The sequence below is a fragment of the Pelodiscus sinensis genome, chromosome 1 (genome assembly GCF_052426305.1).
Source record: "Pelodiscus sinensis isolate ZL-2025 chromosome 1, ASM5242630v1, whole genome shotgun sequence".
In the NCBI taxonomy this organism is placed as follows: Eukaryota; Metazoa; Chordata; order Testudines; family Trionychidae; genus Pelodiscus; species Pelodiscus sinensis.
The window spans coordinates 73,413,157-73,419,879 of record NC_143052.1 but is presented as its reverse complement, the minus strand read 5'-3'; positions in this window follow the sequence as shown (position 1 = coordinate 73,419,879).

Below are 6,723 nucleotides of genomic sequence, written 5' to 3'. Positions count from 1 at the left end.
TGTATGAAGCAGGGGAGCTGGCACAATTGCCAACAGGATTTCCGGGCTCCTTGGCAATGTGAGGGGGGACCTCCCCACTCCTGAAAGCGGAACCTTGTCCTCCCTCCCTATCGCCAGCCCTCAGAGCCGGATGGAGCATGCAGCACGGGCAGGGGCGGCCCGTGAGGCTAGGCAAACTAGGCAGTTGCCTAGGGCACCGCCGGCCAGGCACCCGATGATGACATCACAGGACACCGGGGCACCCCGTGATTACGTCACAGCCATTGACGGCCGAGGGCACTGATTGCGCCTTCTGCCTGGAGCACCAGCTGCCGCAGTCGGCCTCAGGCCGCTCCCGAGCGCAGGGCTCTGGAGCATGTGGCACGGTGCTCCAGCAGTGATTCTAAAGGGCCCAGGGCTCACAATGGAAGCTGGGAGCTCCGGACCCTTTAGAATTTCCAGGCTCCAGGGCAATTGCCTGCTTTGTCCCTCCCTGTCAGCGGGCCTGGTATGAAGTAGCTCTAATCTCACAGCTCAACAGCTTCAGAGACAAGGGCCATCATCAGACTTACTAGGGCCCAAAGCAAAAGCTAAGGAGTGGGCCTCCACCCTGCTACCTGGAGCTGAAGCCCAAGCCACCTAGCACCACTGCTTACCCCTCACCCTAACATTCCTCTGTGCCAAGGGTCATTTAGCTTTGTGGCGCCCCAGACTACCCCCAACACTGGTCCTCTCTGTCTATGTCTACACAGCAGCGTTATTTCAGAATAATGTCAGTTATTCCAAAATAACAAAGAGTGCGTTTACACCCTTTCATTCCTCTCCAGAGCTCCCTTAAGGTGAAAGGCTTCCTGCACCTCAATGTGAGTGGAAGCACTCATTCCAGCCACTCAGATGAGTCTCTGGGCTGCAGCCCCTTTTTCCCCGTTGTATTGGCTTGACCATTCAATTTCATTTGGCACCTTTCAGCCCTCTTACTCGAGTGGCCTGTGATCATCAAGGTGGTTAAAGCAACTCAAAACCAGCATTGTGACTACATTCCCCCGAAGGTGCAAAGCACACAGAGCAAAGGGTAAAAACAACAAAAGGCCTTTATGTGTAGGCTGGTGTTGCACCATAATCTTTAATTGAAATTTGTCTTTCATAAGTTTCTCTCAGCCTAGCTAACCCACATCTCTAGCCTGGAGGAGCAGACTGTCCTGCTTGCAACATTCTGTTTCTGTGTGTCTCCTTGCCATCCTGTCACTTCTGTCTAATACTCCCTGAACAACTTCCAGCTGTGCACTGAACCCCCATCAACCCCACTGGCAGAGGGAACTCCAGGTGGCTCTGAGGATTGCCTGGGGACAGGAACGTCACAGAGTGGCATGCTTCGGGTGGTACTGAGGGCTGGCTGCATAAAGCCACGTTCCCCCACCTTGCTTAAGGGCCCTATGAGTCTGTCAGTTCCTCTGTCCTCCATGAGAATCCTCAAATATTTTCTCTCTCTCTTTTGATCCTAAATCTTAGCCTTGACAAGAGTAAATTGTTCTTGGCCTAGCAAAAGTCAGGAAGTGGATATTCCCCAACAAACAGCTTTTCTGTTGTTTTCTCTGGGCCTCTTATCTGTGTCATTATAAAAATAATACAGCTATTTCCCAGTTTGTCATAAAAATGGTCTTTAGACAAGCCATTGACTGGTATAGTTTGGGCAAGTGTGAGGCCCTCTGACTATCCATTCACGTTGTACTTCTCTGCTTTGATTGTGAACTGTGCCAGTCAGGATTCACAGCTTAGGATGTGGGTGGGGAGACAGTGCTGGTAAATATAATTGCAAGGCACCATTGCTTCTTCTGAATATGAGGTCCTTCCTAACTCCCATCACCTGGGGCTGCTCCATCTTGTGCGGGCTTCCTTCAGCCATTGTGGGTCATTCTGCAGCCCAGAGCAGCCCAGAGCAGAGTGCTCCAGTAAAACCCTATCCCAACCCTAGCATTAGGGATGTAAAGTAGTAGTTGACTACTCGATACGCAGCGGGGGGTAAAGGAGAAAGCAAGAGCTGGTGCTGCGGGGAGCCATTTTAAAAGCTCGTTTCCTCCCCCCCCCTCCCGCCCAGCACTGTCCCTGTGGTGCTGCCCATCCCCTGCCCCTGCTACTGCTTCTATCAGAGCCAAATCCCCACTGGGACCCCAGCGCACAGAGGCTGCTACCGGCTGGGCAGGCAGCCCAGCTCAGTTCTGGCTTGCGCCGGGTTCAGGACAAAACGCTGCTGTGACTCTGCAATTTAAAATACAGTAGGAGCCAGGGAGCAGGTTGCCGGCTCCCCTACTTCCTTTTAAATTGCAGAGCCACAGTAGGGTTTGGTCCTGCACCCAGTGCAAGTCAGAACTGAGCCAGGCTGCCTATCGACTAATCAAGTAGCCAATAGAATTTTTATCGACTACTTGATTAAATACCTGCATTTTAACATCCTACCTAGCATACACATGTGAGGTGTGGAGGGGAGGTGGCACAGGGCTGGACTGGCCCAAAGAACTCCCCACCTTGGAGTCCAGCAGTTTTCTATCGCTTTTGCCCCACAAAAGTGCATAGGCAGCCACCAAGAATTAGAGTGTAGGCTTCAGAGTGTAACTTCCATCCTTCCTGATGCCACCCCAGCCCTATCTGCTCTAAACTCCTATGACAAGCTATCTTGGGAGGGGATTCTTCTCATAAGGGTAGGAGAAATGCTATAAAGGCCTAGACATAGTGTGCATCCCTGTATAGGTGAGGGAGCGGAGGCATAGGGAGTGCTCCAGCACCATCAGGTTTTGCACGCAGCTTCCCTTTTAGGAACCAACCCTGCTGTTGATCATCTGCTGACTTCAGGTCCCCCTTAGTCACCAGCCCTGGATCCTGGCCTCCAGGTGGCCCATAGGGTCCCACTGGGACTCTGGGGATCTACCAACCTCCCTGGTTTCACTACTCCACCCTCCCGGCGTCCTGCTGTCTTCTGGCCTTGCGGGCTCTGCTGACCCCCAGGGCCCTTCCACCAGCACAGGTGTCTGTTCCTGGTCTCAGCATAGGGCTTAATAGCTGCCGCCAGGTGTGGCAATGAGGGACTGGGGTTGACCGGACGCCATTGCTGCAAATGTTGTCCAGTTGGTCCAGTCCAGGAGATTTGGCAACCATTGGAGAGGCACGAACAGGTTAGGGAGACATCATTCAGCATCCCCACCCTAAAAATTGTACCAGTGCCACTGTGTCTCTGGGGAGGAAAGAATGACTGTAGGGTGCCTATTACACAGGAGGAGGAGGTGAACCTTTGATATGCCCCAGCCTGGACTGTGATGAAAATCTAAGCCCCGTGGAGAATGAGAATGTCTCAGTATATCACCACAGAGCTGAGGCCTTGTCATTCATTATGTGAGCCTCACACTAACATTTCACCTCCTGGCCCTGGAGCTGCAGTCTCCCTGGGTGTGTCTAGACTACATGCCTCCTTCGACGGAGGCATGTAGATTAGCCAGATCGGAAGAGGGAAATGAAGCCGCGATTAAAATAATCGCGGCTTCATTTAAATTTAAATGGCTGCCCCGATCTGCCGATCAGCTGTTTGTCGGCAGATCGGGGCAGTCTGGACGCGATGCGCCGACAAAGAAGCCTTTCTTCATCGGCACAGGTAAGCCTCGTGAAACCAGGTTTACCTGTGCCGATGAAGAAAGGCTTCTTTGTCGGCGCATCGCGTCCAGACTGCCCCGATCTGCCGACAAACAGCTGATCGGCAGATCGGGGCAGCCATTTAAATTTAAATGAAGCTGCGATTATTTTAATCGCGGCTTCATTTCCCTCTTCCGATCTGGCTAATCTACATGCCTCCGTCGAAGGAGGCATGTAGTCTAGACACACCCCCTGTGGCTGCAGGGTTAGCTGCATTTTTAACAGGACAGGGCCACTTTAGTCAGTGAGAATTTTGCCAGTTCCAGGATCTGGTCCCTGAACTAGAAAGGTGAGAAGAGGATCCTAAGTCTTCACAATCAGAGAATTGTGTTCCCCTCCATAACATGGCCAGGAAGGCAGAAGAGAAGTGAGAATTAGGACTTAATAAAGTCCCCTAAATCCACCAAAGGGTGGAGTATCTTCTGCCAGTCTATAATCTCTCTGTGCCTAGTTTGCACAGTTAGAGTTCTACCAAGTTTAGGAGATATAGAGGCTGGTTTCCAAGGGATGCTCTAGCAGAGCCTGGTGCATTTCTGAGCAGAAAAAATCCAAGCCACAGTCTTTGTGAAAGTAGGAGGAATCAGAAGCTCCTTAGAGAGCAGTGCCTCCTTTAGGAAAAAGAGGTAGTGGCACACAAAAAAGTGCAGTGGTACAATACCTCTTTGAAGAAGTTCTAAGATCTGCGGGCTTGTGTTGCCATCGAGTAAATCTCAGGTCCGACGCTAGGTTCTCAAGGTACAAAAGACGCTACACAGGTATCTGTCAAACACAAGCCGTTTATTTCCTGACAGCTATCAGCTGTGCCCCTTAACTAAAAGAACAACATGATAGGAAAAGCGGCATTTCTTACATCCCTTCGGCTAGCCGGGAACCCCATTTTGGCTGCGGATGAAGTGGGAGACTGTCTTAGCTTCCGCTGCACTGGTACCCAAAGCCCATTGGTGAGGTCCAAATTGGTGTGCTCTGTTGCAGCTTTAAATACTGTGTCTCTACCTTGTTTGTGGCAGTATGGAAATTTCTGGGGGGGTTACTCATTGCTTGTTATAGTATGGCTCAGCTGTACTGCTTGTCCTTTGACTTTGTTTACATGATCAGTACATTTAGGTAAACAAGATTGTTATGTTCCTGCCCTTATCTACAATTTGTTCTTGCTACAATGGCGTATGTTCCTAGAGGCTTACTTCTGGCTCATCAGTAGTAGGAAAAAGTGGGGGAGAAATGGGAAAGGGGGGAGAATGCAGGCCTCATCACCCCAATACTTCACACGTATAGAGGTCTTCTGCAATTTACCTGTACAGCTTGGCCTTTGGCATCCATCAGCATCCTGGGGCTCTGGAGAAATTGGGGACAGACATCCACCTGAATTTGTGACAGTCACGATACCTCCCCATTCTTAAAAGGAGGGAACAGTTCCAGATACCACAGACATTGGAGATATGAATATTTTATCTTAGTTCAGCCTTCATTATCATAAATATCAGCTTACTGCTTAGCACATATATAGCCCATTTGTGTAGCATGAGAAAATGAATATCCAGTAACTGTATTCTAGACACTGACAGCTGATTTTACCCTGGCACAATTACACTAAATTCAACAGAGTTAGGTGAACAGGGCCAGGTTTTCCCTGGTGCAACACCTGGTATGTATAAATTTGGCCTAGCTACCATTATGTTTTATTTAAAAAAAAGAAGAGTTGATTAGAGGAAAAGATATATTAAACTCCATTTGTAGCTTATAAGGTATTAAACATATACGTATGTAGCAAAAGTGTGCAGTTTTCCATTGCAAAAATAGAAAACCCATGTTTATCCACAGATTAATTTCACAGAGTGAAGAACGGTAATAAAAATAGAGCTCTTTCTTTCACAAAAGTCATATGATGGAGTAAGGTATCACTAAGTTGCAAAACATATTAAAGCAAGGGAAAGCATAAAAAGATATCAACTTCTTTCCATTATCCTCAAATGAAATGGCTCACTTCCAAAGTATGACTTATTTAAGTAGAGTGTGAATTTTACATATGAAAGATTTCACATATTTTTTCTAACATTTTAAAAAAGCTCTTTGTCTTGTTTTCAATTATGCCAAAAAATTATACAGAACTTAAGTGTTGTTAGATAAAAGATTTCAGGATTTGGCTAGAAAAGTTTAAAGAAGTCCCTTACTTACATGACAAGCTATATAATAACCTTGTAATAAACCCTACCCATTGGCATAAATCCCAGTCCTACTCCATGTCCCAAATGTGGCATCTGAGTATCTGCTATAGCAGAGTTGAGAGGTAGGTTTGATTACCCTCCCCCCAGCTTTTTATAGAAAACTTTTCCTACCAATTGCTAGAACTAGATGTGTGGTTTCCTACTCCATGCCTGGAGGAAGATGTATACACTGTCATTAGGGATGTTTTCTATCATTTAGTTAGTAGCTGTTGTTGCTAAATACTTAGAAGGAAACTGACTAACACAATGCACACACACTCCACCCACACACTATGGTGACAGAAAAGTTATGGATAGTGTGAACAAATACCATTAATATTTGGCGGAAAGTCTCCTTTCCATGACTAATTGAAATAAGCTGTTAAGACCACAACTCCTGAGAATTCTTGGTTATTTTCTTTTTTGGGTCAAGTAATACAGCACATTTTCACACATTTATAAGTTTATTTGAGGGCCAGGTTGTTTGTAAAGTAAACAGTGCTCCTTAGGAGATAGAATCTATTAAGTTTCATGTTTTGAAGCTCAGCCACTTTTGAATTTTATCCTGGTGATAAATACATGAGAGAGTTTTTTCCACTTTGAAAAATGAGCATTTCAGGCTGTGGTGGGGTACAGCTGTCTCTGGTTTTGTTTACTCACCATTTCCCTCCTCCTTTGTGCTTAGCATGAAGACATTCAGTTAATCAAACTCTTTCCCAGCTCCCTTACCCACAAATCCAGCATATTTTGCTGAACTACCCCTTCTAGAACATGTGGCTACTCTCCTCCCATTTCCAATACTTGAATTTCTGTCCTCCACTTCCTTTTCCTGTCTCTGCTCCTAAACTTCCAAGTGGCACCCTGT